The 19,452-nt window shown below is 34.0% G+C and overlaps 1 long non-coding RNA gene across 11 annotated transcripts in view; it reads left to right on the top strand.

Moving 5' to 3' along the window:
- The window catches only part of LOC149773267 (uncharacterized), a 142,485-nt gene that overhangs the window by 15,642 nt on the left and 107,391 nt on the right, over positions 1 to 19,452 (top strand). For 3 of the 11 annotated variants that reach the window (XR_016417410.1, XR_016417406.1, XR_016417409.1), the window contains 5 exons: positions 2,823 to 2,948; positions 3,294 to 3,383; positions 4,237 to 4,433; positions 4,934 to 5,091; positions 5,287 to 5,738. The exons of 3 other annotated variants lie outside the window; for them this stretch is intronic. This is a non-coding gene — a long non-coding RNA (uncharacterized LOC149773267). Of the gene's footprint in view, positions 1 to 2,822; positions 2,949 to 3,293; positions 3,384 to 3,422; positions 4,434 to 4,933; positions 5,092 to 5,286; positions 5,740 to 5,845; positions 5,956 to 19,452 lie in introns of those variants that run through there. 5 more of the 11 variants (XR_016417412.1, XR_016417408.1, XR_016417407.1 and 2 more) reach the window with 4 other exon arrangements.

The raw sequence follows: 19,452 nt of genomic DNA, 5'->3' as shown, positions 1-19,452 counted from the left end.
AAAAATGGCCTACGGATAGGGAAGGATTACCTTCTTCGTATGTTTTAGCTAGAACAGGATTTGTCTACTTCGGACCTGAGTCAGGATTGGGATACGAAGTACAGTGTTTCGCTTGCGGACTGAAGTTACGAATGGATATATGTATCTACACAGATTCAGCTATTCTGGAACATACTCGATGGTCTCCGCACTGCCCTTACCTTTCAATGGCCTTTCCACCCATTAAACTACGGTACAATTATGACGGTACCTTCCAAAACTAGACGTAAACACATTGCATCCTATTTCATTGTTGTTTCTTTTCCACATAATAGCTTATTTTTTTATAAAATGTTAAACTTTACTAATCTTTTTTCAAGATCACTTTAGTTTGCAAAAATATATCTTGTCATTTATTGGCATTCTACATTGAATTTTGTAAACTAGCTATAAACCTGACCTAATTACTCAACTTAACTGCTGACAGAAACAGTCTACAGTAAATGTATTTCATTTCTACAGCTCGATGGATAAACATTACATCTTTTAAAGCTGTGCACAGAATAGGCCGACATATCACGAGTCAGGAAAACATGGGGGTGGTATCCCCTGTGTCCAAAATTAATATCATTTTGAATAGAATATTCTAGTGACAATTGCCTCTTTTCAAATGGTAAGCATTGCTTTTTTTTATTTTCGTCAATCTGTCAAATTTGGTATGCATTTTGCTTTAATATTTGAGATGGAAACCTTAGGTGCATAGAAATGTCAGACAGCATTGTACATCATGGATGGTGTCCAACATACTTTTATGATCATAAAACAAAGTCCCATTGTTTTAGTTATGGCCACTGATTTAAAAAATATTCATCCAAGCTAAATATAATAATAATAATAATAATGAGGACTTTATATAGCGCCTAATCTTTAGAAGCTCTAAGCGCTTTGCAACATTAGACAACATAAAAACATACACAATGATATGATTACAAAAACAAACACCATGAAATTAGAAAACATAAAAAACATGCTGAGAATATTTAAGGTAGTTAACATTATTAAGTCATTAAGTTTGTTTTTGCAGTCAGAATAAGTAGTTTTGAGAGCACTCTTGAATGGGATCACTGCGTCTTTGTGTCTAAGTTCAGTGGGCAATTCATTCCATGTTGCTGGGCCCTGGTATGCAAAAGAATGCTGTCCATGTGACTCTGTTTTCATAGTGAGAATAATGAGTATATGATTGTCGGAAGAGGAGTTTAAGTATCTTGCTTGTGTGTACACATAGGTGAGGTCGGATAGGTATGTTGGACTAGAGTCTGTCAGTGAAACGTAGCACAGAGAACTAATGTTGTGTTTGATTCTGGATCGAATGGATAGCCAGTGTTGGGTACAGAGCAGCGGGGAGGTGTGCTCTGATTGTGGTACTCTAAGTATGATCCAAGCAGCTATGTTTTGAACTTTTTGAAGTCTCTGCAGTAGATATTAAGATGAACCAGACAGAATTGAGTTACCATAGTCCAGTCTTGAAAGTAGTAATGAACACACAAGTGTTTTAGTGGCATCAACTGAAAGATATCTGAGAATGGAGCTGATGCGTCTCAGCTCAAGATATGCAGCCTTGCATATGTTCATGACATGTTGGTGCAATGTGAGAGTACTGTCCAGAGTAACACCTAGGTTTTGTACTGATTGTGTGAATTTAATGTTGGTGTTGCTGATATTTATTGTGTGAGGTAAAGGATGTGAATGAGAAAGTCTTTGTGTTGTAATCAGAATGGCCTCAGTTTTATCATCATTCATCTGCAGCTTGTTACAAGTCATCCATGATTTCACATCAGAAATGCACATCTCTACACCTTGGATGGTAGCATCAACTTCAGTTGGGTGGCTAGATTTGTATATTTGGGTGTCATCAGTGTACAATTGGTGAGACACTGGATGATGATCTATGACACTTGAGAGCAGCCGAGTGTATAGAGTGTAGAGAACAGGTCCAAGAACAGTCCCCTGTGCAACACCACAACATAGATCAACTGGGCTGGAGTGTAATCTATTTGCAGACACAATTTGTGTCCTGTGGCAAGGGCGATATGCAGATTGTACATTGCTAAAAAGACTGTTTGAATTCAGACAAGATGCAAGCTGGGATTGAACAACCTTTTGTAAGATTTTTTATATGAATTGGAGATTAGAAACCGGGCAGTAGTTCTTTAAATCCTTATGGTGTAGTGTTAGTTTCTTCAGCAGAGGTTTTACAATGGGAGTTTTGCAAAATGATGGAAATTATGCTGATGAGAGAGAGGTATTAATAACATCAGTTAGTGAAGGCAATACTGGATCTAAGTACTCAAGCAGCAGTAATGTTGGAATAGGATCAAGTTCACATGACTTTGGTGCACTCTAGGATGATTACTTAAAAATGCATTTATTGGTGGTGAGAGACTAAATACATGACTTGATACTTGTGTTTAGCATTAATTGGAAAGCTGAAGATTAGTAATCTTTTGACATACATATCTTAATTGTACCATTTAATTTACAAAATTCAATGTAATTTGCATTGGTAAAATGTGTAGCACAAGAAAAGTCATTATGAATCAGAGATAAATCATATCTTTGTTTTGTCTGGAGCTTGACTAATTTATTGCACATTTCTGTACACTATTTTGTCTTTAATCCAGGATTATTCACTGCATTCGGATGCATTTCATGGTGAAAATTCACCAGCTGGATTTAAAAGTGGTGAATATTGCTAGCGATTGTTCTGCAAACCCTGTATGTCACAAGGAGTCAGTGTATTCAAGGACTCATACAGTATTTACAAGTTCTCATTGACATTTCAGATGAAAATGAAGAACTGAAAAAAGATGAAAATCTCAAGTGGAAACCTTTCTGGTCAGCCATCTCATCCAAAACCTCCTGAAATGGAGAGTATTTTGCAGACTCCAAGATTTCCTTCTATCCTGCTGGTATGTTCTATTTAGTTTATCTGGTCTCTTTTTATTTTTTATCAATTGCTTTTATACCATGCCACAATTGGAAATTCTTTATCAAAAGTATGTATAAATTTCATCATTTTTCTGTCTGTTTAATAAGATGTGTTTAAGAGTACTTACTTACTCATGATGCTGTATATATGAGATTAGATGTTTTGTTAAAAAAGAATGCATTTTGTGATATATTGTATCACTGCTTTATATACAGTGGTCATTGCAACCAGTATGCATTTTGTTTACATGCCAAAAAATCCAGTCTGATTTCTTTGTTTCTTTTTTACTGCAATTAAGGAGTAGTGATAATCTTTATACTCTTAGCTGCATCCAGAAGGACAACACCATCACCATCCCCATCCACTCTGGAGTGGAGAATATAAAGATTTCTCTCTACCAGTTCCTCTGCAAGTAGTAAGTATTGAGGATGGAAAATAAATGTACATTATAGAATAATGAAACAAATACTACAGGTGTTGACTTTTATATAATCTCTTTTTTCATTTACAGCTCTCTAAATACGAGTAGGTCAATTATACACTGTATTTATGAATTTAATTCTCATCTAAGGTAGTAGAACTGTTTTATGTTTGACAAAATGTTGGGTAATTTGTGGTCATACACTAAAAACACATTTTGTAGCATTTAAAAATGCTTATGTTCAATGCACGTAAAACTCATTGGTTTGTTGTCACTTCAGTTGATAATAGTCTTGTCATCTTGTAGACATTTTGAATGTTAGTGTTCAATGCTAAGGTCATATACATTGATTCAACATCAAAATTTGTTTGCAAAATGGAAGATTATGACATGAAAGCACCAGCTCTTGTAGCTTAGATACTGTTATTTCAGAACATTGTGAGATGTTAATTAATTAAATTATAGGTCATAAAACATACTGTTCAAGACTTATTTGTGCAAATAAACAATGAATTGTTTTTCATTGATGTGTCGACTGTTCATCATTCCATTGGTTTTTTTTTATTTTTCTTTCTGATGTATACCATTGTCTTGTGTAAGTCAGACGCCTAAACCATCTACATTGAATGCAGACTTTACAGACACCAGCAGTGAAACAACATATCCAGGGAATAAAAAAATAAAGGATTATGGGAAAAGTTTTCATATAAACTGTACAAAAACCATGTATTTCATTCCATAAATATATTTCATTGTTAAACCCATGTTCACTGTACAGATCTTTTTAAGGAGTTTATAATAATGATCTTGATCTTTCAAAACTAATTTCATCACAAATCTGTTACAGATTTCCAGTTCAATGTACTTATGAAACTGGACACAAATATTGAGAATTTGTTGGAGCAGCTGGCCCTCCAAGTTCATACACAAGGCCCAGACACAGAATATAGAGAAGAAATTCTTGCAATGCCATGTGATTCAGTGGAGGAACTAGAGGGCCTTTGCCAGAGGTTGGAGGAGAATCCCAAACTCTCCAAGAAGATGGTAAATTGGGGCTTTATTTTCTATTTAAAAAAGCTGTTATGACCTTTATTTGCTGTTGTGAACCTCAATATGCATTATGCAAGTTCTGCAGTGCCTGTATAATTATTTTTGGGGGTGGGGTGAACATGTAGTGGTCGGCTGTTTTGTCTTACGGATGTAGGCCAAAACATGTTTAGAGATGAACATGTAACAGGTATTTTACTACATATACACTATTACATATTATGTGGCTACTTTAATTCAATCCTTGAGTGAATGTCATTTATGAAGTTAATAGATTCACGGTGGTTAATTTGGTTTATAATTGCTATTAGTACATTGTGTTGCATAGTTAATCTTATCAAATTTTTTTCAAGTTAGAGAAATTAAATTTGCTTGCAAAACCATGGCAAAAAATAACTATATACAAGCATATTTTGTCACATCGATCATGAAATACTACTACTAATAATAATATCAAAATCAAAAATTAGTAATATTATTATTATTATTATTTTCAGATATGCTACTTGAGCTCCCTTGGCAGGTTTACAATTGGGGATAGTGTCTGCAGGATGATGAAAAGGCTTAAAACAAAAAGACTGGCCAGAGTATAGTCCAAAGGGGCATAAAGGGAAAAAAGCATTTCAAGAGCTTGTGATATGTCAGGTTTTGATAAGTAAGTATGGCTTGATTTAAATTGTGTTTTTCATGTGACTTGCCAGAGATTTTTAAATGAATTGATAAAGTAACTTGAGACCACATTTCAAAGTACATGTTTTAAAAATATTCCATTGATTATTGCTGGCATTTAGAAAAATGCAATGCATCCTTTGTTGTGAAACTTTTTTAAAACATTGTATTACTCTTGCAGAAGCCTGCTTGAAAACTAATGGCAAAGCAAAGGCAAATGGAATGGAAGAGACCATATCAGAGACCCTCAAATATGCACCCAACCAACGCAGAATGATAAAAAACAAGGTAATCCAAATGACTCTTATTTCATCAATATTGGATTCAGTTTCGTCTTTTAAAGCATAGTATTTGCAAAGCGGATGCATTTCTAAACTGATAACAAAATCAGCTTATCCTATTGCCCAGGACTATCAAAGCTAGAGTCCAGCTAACTACAATATGCATATATCTTGTCTGATCGGACAAGTGCCTCCATTTGGAATTTTTATTCACATGAAATATTTGGATGAAATAAATTCATCTTTATGCAAATTGATTGCACCATCCAGTTGCCAGAAATGATAAGTAAGTGCAAAGTTATCTTGTGTCATGGCTTAACGATAGTAAGGGAAGCACAAGTGCAGTGAAGAAAATTTCATACATTTTTATAATGCTGATTAACATGACTTCTGCATATGTAACTAGTGCTGAGATGATATGACTTTATTTAAGCATTACAATTTTGTTTTAATTTGCAGGTGCCTGAGCAGAAGAAGTAATAGATAAACTTTACAGTGGAGTTGGAGACTGATTCTGATTCATAATCTTAATTAAATCTAGAAAATAAACATTAAAGTCATATTAAAATATCTGTTGTATGGTTTCCTTCTTTCATTTTTCTCTTAAAAACAAATGTCTGAACCTTTAGTCTGTAAATTCAGTGGATTCCTTATCAGCCCATCTACTTTTACTTTACACCATGCTACTTAAAAAAAAAAATGAATTATCCCCATTGGGGTAGGTCCCCCCAACCCCCCACCCTACTTTGTCAACTTACCTGCCACATTTAAATCTAATGGAAGGCCCTGCTGTAAAGCCTGTTAGTAAAACTACCCAACAAGAGGATTTCATACATTTGCAACTCCTAGGTGGATGGTAATGTTTTCATTTTTGTAATGTAGATTTGGACATTCTTGCCACCAGTATGGAATATGTGTTTCAGAAACACAAGCAGCTTTCATCAGATTTGCATATAGGTTTTATATGTTGTGAGTATGTTGTAGGAAGTTTTTTTAAATAACATCATATGAGATGATGCCAGTGGAAATGGCAGAAAAGTGTCTGTATTGTTCACCAACTACACCTTGTTCTTACAAAATGTGGCTGTTACACATTCCCATGATGATGTCACTGACAGCCATCAGTGAGGAATGCCCGAACAAGCATAATACAAATTGCTTCCATTGTAATTGTTACAATTCCATTCTGACCACTCCGGTGTCCTAGTGGTTAGAGCGTCCGCCTCAGAAGCGGGAGGTCATGGGTTCAAACCCCAGCCAAGTCATACCAAAGACTTACAAAAATGGTATTAACAGCTACCTCGCTAGACGCTCAGCATTAAGAGGTTAGTGTTAGGACTGATCGGCCTGGTGTCAGGATAATGTGACTGGGTGCAACATCATACTACATGTTTGCAGCATGATGCCCCAGTGCTATACATCACTATAAACTGCCACACTGCAGACATCGTAGCAATATGACTGAAAAATTATTCAAGCTACGTTAAAAATCCGATCACACACACACAATTCCATTCTACGATCCAGAACCAACACTAATTCCGTACTACAGTTCTTGCATTTCAATCCAATTTTGCTTTTGAAATGTAGTGCCACTCAATTCATAATGAACCCATTCATTTCAAACACTCGCAAATACATATTATTCCTGTCTACAACTGAAAAATATCTATATAAAAAAACGTGTAACTGTGTTTTATGCAAGGGCATGGAGATGCACAAAAACTTGCACCTGAAGCTTGAATAAATCCCCGACTGTGGATAAGACTTTACCCATCGATTACCCCAGCTTGGGGATAAATTCCGACTGTGGCGATTTATTATATATCCTATGACTGCTCCAGCTTGAGGGCAAAATCCAAGCACATCCTTAAAAAGATAACAAGTATAGCGGCTCTTTACCTTCTGTAAATGCCACTTGAGCTTCCTGATGCTGTTGTATCTGCCATTTGACAGAATCACGAATGTGGATATATTTCTTAATTGCCTCTAGTTGTTGAGTTAGTTTAGCTGTGTGAAATTCCTTTGTGCAGACTCACTCATTATTAATATTACAACAGTGATTTAATTACACATTACCTGTCAGCACACCGATGATAAGTCAGTTATTTTATAACACACCAACAAGCTTGCCCCTTGCACCCCCCCCCCCTTTTTTTTTTATTTGGGCACCTGTGGACATGAATCTGCAAGGCTCAAATTGTCATTTTTAATATAAGATCTCAACATTTTTAAGGCCTTAATTTTAAAGACATCCTTAAAACCCCCAAAAGGTTATCAACTGGATCACCAGCCTTCGTTTAGAGTAACAGCAAGTATATATATATATTTAGGTCTAAGGAAACACGATACAAATGTTTGATTTAACAATGACATATTTGCCTCAGGTCTGTGATCCTGAAGTGAATATTAACTGTCCATTTATTTTCTTGGCTTTTCTTTACTAGGAAATTGATTATAGAGATTTCTGCGATGGTGAAGGCAATGTAAAAATTGGTTACTATAACATACTTTTTACGCCATGTTTGAAAAAATAAATCCAATGGAAAGGTTATAGTCTGAAAATCTTCATTAAATTAAGTTAATATAGGGGAAAAAACTTTAAGAGTTCATAAATATTTTTCAGTGCTGAATAAAGATATAACATAACACTTTCTGCTGTGATTTTAATAGTTTCTGAGAGCATGAAAAATTTCTAGAACTATAATGTATAAATGTTTTCAAAAGATTATATTAATATGAGGGAAAAATCTGTTATGAAATAAACCGACAAGATCTTGTATGAATTCATGTTATCTTTAAATATGATATTTGTGTGAAAATATCTGGAAGAAAAAACAAGATGGTGCCACTCACACATACAATGTGGTTGCCACAGTAGCCATATTAAGAAACTTTTTATCGCTACTTCTGAATGGATAATTGTGTCAGCGTGTCAACATGTGTACAAAATACTTATGTTGATGTCTAGCAGGTCCTGAATGAGAATTATGGTGCTGTACAGACATCCTATAAGGCCACCAATGTGGCCATCCTGAAAATCTTGTTATAACTACTTCTCCTGAATGAATCGTCATATCAGTGAAAGACTTCTTATGTCTAGTTGGACGTAAATGAAAATAGTGCCAATCTAACCTCCAATATGGCTGTTTTAATGGGCATCTGGAAAACCCCTTCCTTGCTACTTCTCCTAGATGGCTGGTCATTTTGACATTGTGCTTTCACTAGATGACCTATTTGATGTCTGGTTGGCCGTAAATGGAACTATGCATATGGTTTTGATGTCTAGTTGGTCCTAAATGTGGTTTTTGCTGCTCATAAACTTCTAATGGTATTATAGTTGGTTCCTTAATGAAACTGCTGTACAAAATTAAAAGGCCTTCTGACTTTCTATCAAGTTGGATACAATTATCTTTACCAGCTAGGATTTCTTGATCCTCTTTTTTATACATCAACCCTTCGCATATGTAGTTAGCTAAAACAGTATTTTGAACAATTAATTGCCCTCTAGCAAATAAAATCCCAATTGCATGCTTTTACCAGTGTGAGAGCTCCTTATATAAGTAGCTAAGTATTCAGTAACTGAATTTCCACATCCACATGCATCAACTCAGAATTAAAAGTTGCAAAACATATACAAATTTGAAAATCTTGAGACGTGTCACTTTGCATGGTGGGTGTTATGATTTAAATGCAACAAGGAAATTGAATTAGGGTTAATTTCTTTAAGCTGTATTCAATCATGGGGCCCTGGATTATAGAATGGTCTAGGCATACACATCACTAATCAACTCTCTCTAGTCCAACCAATGTGTGTATATGGGAAAGCTTGCCAGTAGCGTTATGTGTGTTGATTTCTTCCAATAAATATGTTGGCTGCCATGTAAAGTCTATGATGTCCTGAAAAATGGTGTTAAGCTCCATACAAGCAAGCTAAACAATCAGTGATATAATGGAACAGTAGACACCATTTTAGCTAAATATGCCAAGAATTGATTTAGAGACTTGGTTAGTGATGATGACTTAAAATTGGCAAGGGATTAAAAAGATAAAAGAAATGACCTTTCATGGCACTGTAATATAACAAATGAGGAAAAACAAAAGTTTATTGCATTTGAACCTTTTGTTTTTTCACAGTTTCAATTTAAGTCATAAGGCCCCTTATTTTGCCTTACCAAACATATAGCAAGTTATTACCTCAAACCCTAGCACTAATAATGCCTCACAAGTAAGCAGTCTTTTATGAAGTCTCAGGTCTGAGTATATGTCTAGCAATACTTATGTCCAGTTTGTTAATAAAATTCTTTCTCACATGGTACAGTTTTCAGAGAGACACGATAAATTCAACAAGTGTGGTAATGAAGGGACAGGCATTCTTTATTTATGCACACATCCCAAAGGGACATTGCTATGTTTGAATCAACACTGAACTGAAGAATGGAGCATCAGTTGCATCAATTAAAATATTGTGGCCCACACAAAATACTGCAAGGACTATAATCAATTTATGAGTGCAATGGGCATGAATTACTGTAGCAGACTGGAGGAAGTAATCCGAATTTATTAATATCTTGAAGCTAAATATAGTAAAGTTTTCATCTATAATCTGTGGAATCGTTTTTGCACACAGTTTGCAGGATTTGTCTTTGGGTCATCGTTTTTCTTTTTCTTCATCTTTCTAGCTTATGGTATCTTGATAAGTCTTATGGTGCTGTGCAACTGCACTTGATGATTACCACAGCCAGTGACATTGTATCAAATCTTCTGGGATCAGATGATTCAATGCAAATTCCACATAACCTATCACCATCCTCATGTTTGCCATCTGACTTACTAAGTTATTTTGCCTAAATAATAATAAAAACAATCTGGTCTGATGTATTGATAGCGTTCTGAATGACCATAATATATTCTCTGTATCTACCCTCGAAAATCCTGAGTGGATCGCTGTTTGGTTTTAATAAACCAAAGTAATCCAATTAAAGGCATTTTACAGACACAAGTGTCTGTTTCCTGTATGCAGTGATTAAATGATAGTATTATGTCTTTATTTTTTTAAAACTGATGATACATATGATCACCTTCAATGTGCAATATTAGTTATGTTAATTAACGAGTGGGCAATATTTGAATTTCAAAGATAAATGTGTATGCCATGATCACTTTAGTAGGATGATTTGTCAAGTGAGGTTATCTTTTCTGTTTGAATAAATATTGTTAACTAAACTATTTTCGCAAGTTATGACATAAGAATGATTCAAAGAAAGAAAATTCATTAAATTGAACATATAAAATGTAATACTGCAACAGAGTCTAGATGAACTATTTCTTCAGAGACACAATCCAGACTCTGTGGCAGCAAAATTATCAAATAGGACACAACTAAGAGACAATCACATTTTCAGTCACAATGGTTTGACAATTATCAATGGCTTGAATTCATTGACTGTGAAGGCAAAGTGATTTGCAGTTACTGCAAAAAAAGTTCCCAAACTGTCACAGATTTTAAATTCTACCAGTGGACTTGTAAGTGTAACTGACAAATTCAGGATTTAATCAAGCAAGTCTCATGATAGTATTATACCTAATAAAGCAAAATGTAGCACAGTATATTCATGACACTTAGGCCAGCATGTACAAAATATTCCTCAAGTTACAGTTGCTAGCACTCCACTAAGAAATGTCATTTTATAATAAATAAAAATGTAATGGAAAAAAAAATCGATAAAGTGATTGCACTCTTTAACATAGCCTACTACCTAACTCAATAATGAAAATGATTTGGTTCATTATATCTTTGTGTTTTATGGAATAAATGCATACATCTGATTGAATTTTAGGCAAGAGACTGAACTTTTGGGTTAAGTTAAAATGTATGTGGAACAAATGCATTTTCTAAAACTACTTGTATCAGTGTGCATTGTGACTTTTCTTTAAGATAACTCAAAATGGTACTGGGTATATATCATTTTCTTCAACTGCACACTGTTGTCTTCCATTTGATTTGATGACTTACAGCTATACTGTCTACACAGTAGGCCTCAACGTCAGGAAAAATTCTGTATACTTCAGTTACAGCTGAAATAAGTTTTGCATTAGTACCTGAATCAGACAAAAAAGGTTGTGTTCTGGTGTGTGAATAGAAATGGCTAAAAGTAATATAGACAAAAGCCATAAGAGTACACAAGTTACATATGAAAACCACCAATTCACTTGCATGTGTGGCATACAAGTTCAAAGATTTGCTTCATGTTTATTTGTGTACACACATTGTTCAACTCCTAAGATATTTTAAGAGCTATTTCTCTATTGTATGCATAATTCATTTACAAATGTGATTAGTGGGCCACACCGAAGGCCATACTATTAGTTCACTTGGCAATATGGTAACGTCTGCTGAAAAGCATAATCATCCATTAAAAGAGCATTATGATATGAACATTAGGTATTTAGAACATATAGATTTTTCTTTTCCAAATGGAGTCCAAGTAATTATTGCCCAATCCAGGTATAATTTTGTACACAAGTAAAGAACAAAATAAGATAAATCTTCATTTATTTGCAATTGACAATACACTTCTTAATGAATATACACTTTTACATTTATTTTGTATCACTTGAATAAACAATAGTTCTTTCAGTTCATTTTAAACTTTTATTTTATATCACTTGAGTAAACAATATCTCTTTCGTTTCATTTAACACTTAGAAACAGGTTCTTCAAGTTACAATAATCAACTCTGGAAACAATAAACAAACTGGAACTTTTGACCTAATTATATTACATTTACTAGGGTTTAAACAATAAATTCCTTAACATAATAAATTAACAGTTCCAGTTAATCAAACACAAAATCATCTTTTATACAGGGTGTGAACTGTTAATTAATATTTACAGGATAAAGCTTATAGTTTCCAAATTGATTGAAGCTTACATGTTGCAGTTGCTGGCACATATCTATTTCCAGCATGGTTTACATACATTCCACCTTTAATAATTTTGTTACTTCCCTACCCCACCCCATTCAGTAACAAGTATCAAAAATCAGGCTCATTCTAAGGCAAAGTCTGTAACTTGTGTACCACAGTCATCAGAGTGACAAAGATGCAAAACTTTATGATGCCTGTCAAAGGAAGAAAACAGTTTGTTGTTTACCCAAGTTTTGAACCAGTTAACTTGAATTCTCAGACCATCAATTGCTACAGCCCCACTAATTACAATTGTTAGGGAATAATGAGAACTCACGTTCAGTTATCTGTGTATATATATAATTTTAATAACCAAGAATACCGGATGTCTGGGAACATTATAGCATTCAATGGTAACGTCAGAACTGAGATGAGAGAATTAAACAAGCATAGTACATGACATAATATATCCATAAACTATTGACTGGGAAAAATACTACAGAACACCATTTCTGCTGGCAGTAAGATGTTGAACCTATATGTCATAAATATCAGGTTGGACATCTAGGACCAGTAATATTCATAATGGGCAGTACCCATCCCCCACCCCCCAAGTGAGAAGGGCCTGATTTGTAATCTAAGCCACCCAACCTATCACAGCCTTTATAGTACTTGAAACAAATATTGAGTAATAGTAAAACAAACTCTGAAAGTTATTAAAACCAATTTGTTATATTTCCATAACTCTGCATAGTTAACTATGCAAGCAGACTTAAACATATCAGTGTATGATAGTTAAATTGAGCTATAGCATCGATTAACAGAAGCTACGAATTCATCAACAAGCAGTGAACAATCATCTTCACAATAAATGTCAAACATTAGCATCCATAAGCTGTCAAGACAAGTTGTTACACTGGATATATAATCATCCATTTATTTCAAACAAGCTGTGAAAAACGAACCTCACGGCCGCTATATGTACGCTGGCCATTGCAAAGGATGCTTTAATAGATTAATGTTTATCGTCGTGTCTTGACAACCATTTTGCGCGCGCACACCGGAAAGTCATGCTATATATTTGTTACTTGTGAACGTATTCGTGGGCAGTACGCTATATATTGTTCCCGGGGCCGTATTCGCGGGCAGAATGCTATATGTTTGTACTTCGTGAACGTATTTTTGGGCAGTTACTTTGTCATCTTCAACCTAAAGGTCAAAACTGCCCATGAAATTTATATATCTGCCCACGAACCGAAAACATGAATAGGACTATAACATAAGTGTATATACTTATTTTCAACATATACATAATTACTATGTAAGAAATACAACCTATGTATATGTATTTTGATTTGAAATGTAAACTATATCATGTCCTTCCCGTAAACCCACTTTCGGGATGACTGCCCACAACGCACCTAAAACGTGTATATATATATATATATATATATATATATATATATATATATATATATATATATATATATATATATATATATATATATATATATATAAATGCATATTGAATAGCAAAGTTGATAATACATTAAGTTAGCTGTAATGCTGAATACCTCACTCACTCACTCAAAATGCTTCATTTTTCTTCTATATCTTCTTACGTCGAGATTTGTTTTCTTTATTATGGGATGTTACGCTATGTAAAAGTGGATTTGCATGTGAATACAATTAGCGAGCGAGCGAGCGAGAGAGAGAGAGAGAGAGAGAGAGAGAGAGAAGGTGAAAATGATAATAGTAACAATGAAGACACCATAACCTTTTGCACATACCTTTTGAGAAGATGTTTTTTTCTAGATGACTCTTTATATGTAATCTAACAGAAATTTGCCAGTGGCAATATTCGTTCATGACGAAAATCTACGACTGGTCCATTTTAAAAGAATGTAAATTAACGTTCCTCATGAGATTACAAATGTTCACATGCTTATGACAAGAACTCACCTACCAGCCCCTCCCACATTTAACTGTTTCACAGTAAATTTACCATGTCCTACGAAGCTAATTCAATAATGACGTAAATACGTAAATCCTTTACTTGTACGTTTTACTTCAAAGTCTAGTTGTGTCAATTTTGCCGCTTTGAACAGCACTGGAAATATTTTAACTTATTGGTTTAATGAAGTGTTTGCTATTCACATGTATAATTTTTTCAGTCAACGCGATTTTGTTACATATTTTAGTGCAACTCTTTTCAAGGCTATGAAAATACTATATTCATTATATGTCCATACTTTGATATCACTGAAACTATTATACCCTAAATGTGTTCTTGAATCAACTGTATACTAGCTGCATCAGTTATATTTACTCAGTCACATACATTTTTACTTTCTGCAGAGCCCAATTTACCAGGACCTATTTTGGTTTTGAGTTCTTAAGAAGTATTGTCGCATTAGACGACAAAATATATCCCATATATTTATAACAATAGATTGGCAGTTATGCTGTTAATTGACTTGTTGAGATTGACTTCTTTTTTCCGGAGTAATGCTTTTATATTATTCTAGATCATTGTTGACATTATTCATCCACTTCAATAGCATTTTAATTTATCTGATTTTACGAACTCTTTGTACCGTTGGTTTTTTATATTTCGTTTCCATATTTTATCACTATTTTATCTTGTATTTGTAACATTTTACATCTGAGTCTACCGCTGGTACACATTGACTCCAATCTGATTATTTCATTATTAGTTTGCATACTCTCTAATAATTATTGTGAAATATTATTTCAGTTGGTCAAATGTTTCGTCCACGTCAGTATATCTTCACACTTAAAAATGTGTTCAGCATTTTTTACCTATTTATCCTAAAACTTCACACTATATAAACTGATTGTTGATGAGTTTGTAGAAAACTCTTTTCGACTTAATGTTCAATGGTTGCCTCAAAATTGTACATTGACAAATGTTTTCCAGTAAAAATGCATAAAGGTTGGGGGACATGCAATGCATTTATTTAATGATTCTAGAGTCAATTGCAGATGTATCCATGATGTAGGAATATTGATATCATATTCAGTATCCGTTATTATGTTCAAATCTCACAGAGTAACTTGTGGTCTTTTAAATGATAGGTTTTCAGTATCCTTTATTATGTTCAAATCTCACAGAGTAACTTGTGGTCTTTTAAATATTAGGTTTTCAGTATTTTAGAGATGGATGGTATCCTGTCTCATGTTTTCATTATTTAATCATATTACCCGTCTACGACATTGTGTAGGTTGTTGCCTTCTCATATGTGCAACTTTATTATATACATTTGGTATTTTGGGTGTACTTCGGTGTTTTGCAATTAATATAAATTCACATAACATATCTATATTATATACTTCGTGCTGTAAAATGTATGATATATTGATATATTCAAACATTTTCATGCTACTTAATACATATATCTCTATATTCTTCCTCTTCGATTTATTTTATGGCATAAAATATTCAGCCTTTTCTCAGCAACTAAATCAATCCTTATATTTTTTTAATATTTCCAACTTTGTATGTCATCCTATCATGTAGATAGACATTTTGCTGATAAACGTGCATGTGTATCTTCGATTTTCAAAGCTTCCAATTTATTAACAACTAGAATGAATAAATAATTTGATAGTTTCAAACATTCTCTTGATGAAGTAAGCAAGTTCTCTCTTTTCAGAACATGTATTGTACTTTACAATCCCTCTTTTTAACGAGTTTGAATGTATGTGAGTGTACCTACCATCAAGAAACCACATGAGTTGGTTCGATACCATTGATCTGTTTTCACCTTGCTTGTATCAATTTGAGTCTTTTTCAGTAATCTATGGTAGGTGACTATTGTACCCCTACATTAATTTTGCTAAGCCGTCAACACATTTTGTGGTTTCATTTCGGGTAAAATACTTCCGCATTCTTGTCTTTATTGTTATTTTGATTCTGTATACTATAAACTTAGGTCTAAATATATACATAAGTATTAAACTTCTTCATTTCCGGCAGATCTTAATATTTTACTCTTGTAAAGTTATTTTCTATCATCAGACTATATCTTCTCCGATTCTCGAACTTTAACGATTTTTAAGCATTGTATATTTCATCTCCGTTATTTGTTTTTAATAATAATACTATGATTAGTGATTAATAATATGATGAAAACGACTGGACTGACAGAAATGGCTGTCAGACAGTAGGTAAATATGACAGGACTGACATCAATGGCTGTCAGACAGTAGGTAATTATGACAGGACTGACAGAAATGGCTGTCAGACAGTAGGTAAATATGACAGAACTGACAGGAATGGCTGTCAGACAGTAGGTAATTACGACTGGTGTTATTGGCATTTATGAGCATTCCATTAAAATTTAGTCAATATAAAAATGAGTCTCAGCTCTAGTTATAATTGTAGTTATTAATGTAATTTAGACACATCGACTAAGTGGTCTACCAGCAGTTCAATTTGACCACCAGCGGCCATATTTACATACCTCTTTCTTTAATTCAACTTGCACTTTTAGATTATACTTTTAATATTAATATTATCCAAGTAGATACCGTCATCTAAAACGATACCTCTTTTCTGATTTATTCGCGAACTTTTGATCAGTATATGTTGTTCATCCAGTTAAGAAATATATCTTAGCCCGTTCTCTAAACAAGTCTACATGGACAAGAGAAAACATAATAATACACTTGGCGTAAATGTAGTGAAATATTTTGGATAAACCTAACAGTCCTTAGTTCGAAAGATCATCCCAGAAACCTGGGATGACAGGTAAGGATGCTTTGCAGCAAGATCTCACAAATTCATAAAATCACGCAATTTACGCAGACAAATGTGACCGCAGACAGGGTGAATTGTATAGCTGTGTAGATGTAGGAAAATATCAACGTTGTTGCTGCTGCCGAATATTTGCCTTCATTCGAAAGTGCTATCAATGTTTTATAACTGAATGCGTTATAGACATATGTTTAAACAATTATGAAACAACCCAATCTCTGATCCGCACCCTAAAACACAATTAGCTTGCATTATATATGATTGTGGCAGAAATTCACTTCCAGTGATACAAACCAAATCATGGATCAGCATAGTACAAAACAGACAAATTGTTGGCATTATGGTGGACAAATGCAATTCAAATTGTATTGCATGATAACCTGACGGAAGAAGATCAAACCAATTATTTATCATCTCTGAGCAGTTTTGTCAAACTCATGCTGCACTTTATTTTCGAGAACTGCGCTAAAATAAGATCAGCTCTTCCTATGTCTCTAATTGCACCTCTCTCAAATGCTGCAACTATTTAAGAAAACATGGCATCTGCCGTAACAATCATCATTCGATCGATTAGTTAAGGACTGAAAAGTATAAAAAATGCAAACGTAAGTTTATTTATTAGAACTATACGCCGTTTTAATTATATCCTTTTTAATCGTATGTTGTGAAAACTCACCAAGTTTATAGTATTGGGCAATAAGAGACAATGACAATTCGCGTGAATATTTTATACGAGATAATGGGATGAATTAATCTTAATAATGACTAAATGCCAAATCAGATCAAAATCTAACACTTTTTTGTAACGGTATGCTGCTAACACCAACTATTGGAGGATTGGCATTCAGGAACAACAGGACCTGTAAATGATTAAGCAGAACGGTATACATTTAAGCCATTCAAAGCATTTCCAACATAGGGTTAGTTGCATGCAAAATGTTGCTATAATCTAACATTTATGTTAAAGTTGTAACGCATAATTGCAAAACACTGAGACAATCAGCGGTCATAACTGACATAGAAAGCTGAAACGTTTTGTTGCAGTTATCTCCCCTGAACCTTTTAAGGATAAAGTAGTAAGTGGACCAAGAATATGATCATATAAGCGCCACTGAGACCATTGTATGATACACATTCGTACAGATACTAAACCGGTCTACTAATAGCACATTACACTCCTAACCCATGTTTAATAGTTTTCTATGTACCTAACAAAGGCTTTTGGCGCAGAAACCATTTTTCTTGTTTTAGTCGGAGTTTTGATGACCATCGCTTATTTGACCTCATACACGATTCCCTGAGTTTGGGTTAAAAGATTGATGTTGAACTAATGTACATAAACAATTTTTCTTATGTCAGCGACATTCGCCTTCGGCCTTATGACTCCAAAATTAATAGCCTTCATCCAATATCGATAGAATCAAGCAAACAAAGATGATTTACATATAAACCGTTATTCATATGTTCATGGGTCTATAAGTTTTTACTAAATTCTTAGTTCAGAAGGAGCAGCCTGTTTAAGTCAATTTGCACAACAACATTAAACAATGCAATTCTTATTAATGGACTCGTACAATGGACTCAGGAGCCAGCCTGAGAAAACACTGTATTTGTTTCCATGAAGATAGCCAGAACCAGATTCTGCACGCACCCATACTGCATTGTTTAGTTCCAGAACAATTGTCACACTGTCAATAACATGGTGTTGAGCTTATGTAGCTTCAGGATATAAAGGTTGAATCCCGGAAAGTCCCTAAATATTGCTAAATATTGTCTCTTTCTGGCTGCTACCATGACCCGTACATGGAATACATAAAGCCCTTTGACAGGATCGACGAGAATCCCCAAGTGTGGATTATGTCCTCCACCAATGTTGGTCACAACGTAGGTAAAGTGAATGATTTGGAACATTACTAGACCGGTTAATGAATCCGATAATTGGGAAAAGAAGGCAACCGGCCCTCGATCATCTTGCCCTGCAAATGAAACATGTAATAATATAGAAAATTAACAAAAATGTCGGCAGAAAGCATGACTGACTGTAACATATCTCAACCGGTATAAAACTATAAAAAAATAACTTATTTCGACTGCAGGAACAAACTTAAAGACCTAATGCTGTTTCATCCCTTAAATATTCTCTGCATGTTTTTTATATATGTTTTCTATTTTCATGGTGTTTGTGTTTGCAATCATATCATTATATGTTTTTTATCTTGTAGGTGTTGTCTAATGTTGTAAAATGCTTAGAGCTTCTAAAGATTAGGCGCTATACAAAGTCCTGATTATCATTATTATAATATATATATATATATATATATATATATATATATATATATATATATATATATATATATATATATATATATATATATAT

The sequence above is a fragment of the Sinohyriopsis cumingii genome, unplaced genomic scaffold (genome assembly GCF_028554795.1).
Source record: "Sinohyriopsis cumingii isolate HCF-2022 unplaced genomic scaffold, ASM2855479v2 utg000721l, whole genome shotgun sequence".
NCBI classification, from domain to species: domain Eukaryota; kingdom Metazoa; phylum Mollusca; class Bivalvia; order Unionida; family Unionidae; genus Sinohyriopsis; species Sinohyriopsis cumingii.
This window is presented reverse-complemented; position numbering and strand designations above follow the sequence as displayed.